Genomic DNA, 2,273 nt, shown 5'->3' with positions numbered 1-2,273 from the left:
AGTAAATGCTGTGTTTCTGTCACTTACAACCCTAAGTTCTGGCTGACACAATCTTCTTCATTAAATGATTAATTCATTGCATTTTCAGTCTCCTAATAAAATGAAAATAATCTTGAATGGGCTTATTCTGTAAGCTTGTTTTAACCAAAGAACAATTGGCAATTCAGCTGTCTTCTTAACAGCATTATTAGTATCATCCAGCTGAGAAGCTTTGCGGACTAGAGGCAGAGCCCACGGTAGGCCCTACAGAGAAGGGGAGTAAGAATTTATGGGGAATACAGGGTGGGGAATTAGGGACTAAGCCATAGGAAGAAGAGACCTCTGCACAAAAAATGGTCTTGAGAGTGAGTCTTGAAGGAAATGATAGACACCTTTTTTTTTTTTTTTTTTACTTTTTGAAATTCTGAGGCTGATCTTTTTGGGCCCATGATCAAACAGCTTTTTCTTTCCTTTTTGGAAGAAGGAGTTTTTCTAGAATACTATTTCTAAGGATTCACTGACTCTGAAAGGACTTAATAGATTCTGTGACTACTCTTAGTATATATTTTAATTTAAAATTGTTTTTAGTATTACATAAATAACAAACATGAGTTTTTGCTTGGGCATCTGTGAAACGGGGGCTAAAGGCATTGAAAAGCACCTTCTAGAGATTCCTTATTTAAGACATGGTCGGCAATAATTTTAGAGCAGTAAATCTCATTATAACATACTTATATTTGACATTTTTAGGCTGCATTGTTCATGTTTTTAAGTCCTGGAGAAAGGCCCATTAAAGCTGTATTACTCACATTAATTCAACATTTAGCCATTTATAATACAAACCCCAGTCTTTTGGAAAATGTCATTAAAAAAGTTTTGCCATATATGGACATTATTTATTGCTTGAGCCCCATTGTCTACTTATAATATGCCTTTTATCAAACCCAAATGCCCACTTCAGAGAATTTAATTTTGAGCAACAACTGGCTTCTTACATTATCCAATGATGCAGGAAAGTTAAATTACAGCCAGTTCATATCATAGAAACAAAATGTTTCCTGCAATTACTGATAAGGGACAGTTCATTTTCTCTCTGTCATCCTGAAAAAAAACCTCCTAACAACAATTCATGCCTGGTTAAACAGGATTTCCACATCTACTGCTGACATCTTTCCAAATAATTCAGGGTTGTTATTACTGTACAGCCCTGGCAAGGCTCAAAAGCAAGCAGACTCGACGAGTCTGCTCAAAGCAGAGCTTAAGTAGTTGTAATTAATAATAATTACATGCCCACTACATTCCAGTTTTATCATATTATCCGTCAATGCAAATAAAAAAACCCACACACAACATGCCTGCAACAGGATTAGTACGTTAATAAAGCCACTCTGTATATGTCATCTCTCTAAAATTTAAAATATTTGTACTGGTTTCCGTTTTATTGATTTTCATTATTCTATGTCTGGTTGCAAAATGTTGTTTGGATGGAGGACAACTTGAGGCCAGTGTTGTTCTCTCTAGAAGCCTCCTCCCTTTTTGCCGTGACTCGGATTCGAACCGAGGTTGCTGCGGCCACAACGCAGAGTACTAACCACTATACGATCACGGCAAGCTACAGAACAACTGAGCACTGAACATCCTTTAAGAGCTATTGCAATATTAAAATTTGTGGAAACACTGCCATCTATTGCCTAAATATATACATTTTCTTAATATTGAGAAAGAGAAAAAGTGTTTCAGTAATCTAATTATTTAGAGGAACAATAACAAAGTGGCTGAACATGAAACCAACTTTATCTTCTTGGCTGACTGGGGAAATTGTCTTAGGTAAGATTCACAGGAATCGCTGTCCAGGAAATGGCAATCAAAGTAACAAGACCAAGAGAAACTAGTCTGTTGACTCATGCTTCCTACTTTTAACCAGTAATGAATATAGATTTCCCACCCTTCCAACCACCACCATTAATTATGTTGCATTGAATGACATATGACTCTGAACCTCTTTTGTGGTTTCTCCACCACTAGCCTTATTTCCATGTGCGTAGGTAGCATGGCTATAAAAAATATGGCAAGAACAAAATGGCCTGAGGACTGGGGAGAATCAGAAAGGCTTGTTTTTCTTATATGAGGAAGTCAGACTAAGTATACCCTGATCAAGGAAAGACCCCCTTTCAAATCCATTGATACCCAAAGCTATTCCCCCGCCCTGCCCCACACCCAGAATATGTAGGTCTTAAAGCCATAATAATCTCGGAAAAACAAACAAACAAACAAACAAACAAAACCCCTCTCCA

General features: G+C 37.0%; 1 non-coding gene across 1 annotated transcript; it reads right to left on the bottom strand.

The window, feature by feature from the left end:
• Positions 1-1,516: 1,516 nt before the first annotated feature.
• On the bottom strand, positions 1,517-1,588 carry TRNAH-GUG (transfer RNA histidin (anticodon GUG)). The gene has a single exon. It is a non-coding gene; the product is annotated as a tRNA-His (tRNA).
• Positions 1,589-2,273: the final 685 nt, after the last annotated feature.

The sequence above is a fragment of the Pteropus medius genome, unplaced genomic scaffold (assembly GCF_902729225.1).
Source record: "Pteropus medius unplaced genomic scaffold, Ma_sr-lr_union100, whole genome shotgun sequence".
NCBI classification, from domain to species: Eukaryota; Metazoa; Chordata; class Mammalia; order Chiroptera; family Pteropodidae; genus Pteropus; species Pteropus medius.
This window is presented reverse-complemented; position numbering and strand designations above follow the sequence as displayed.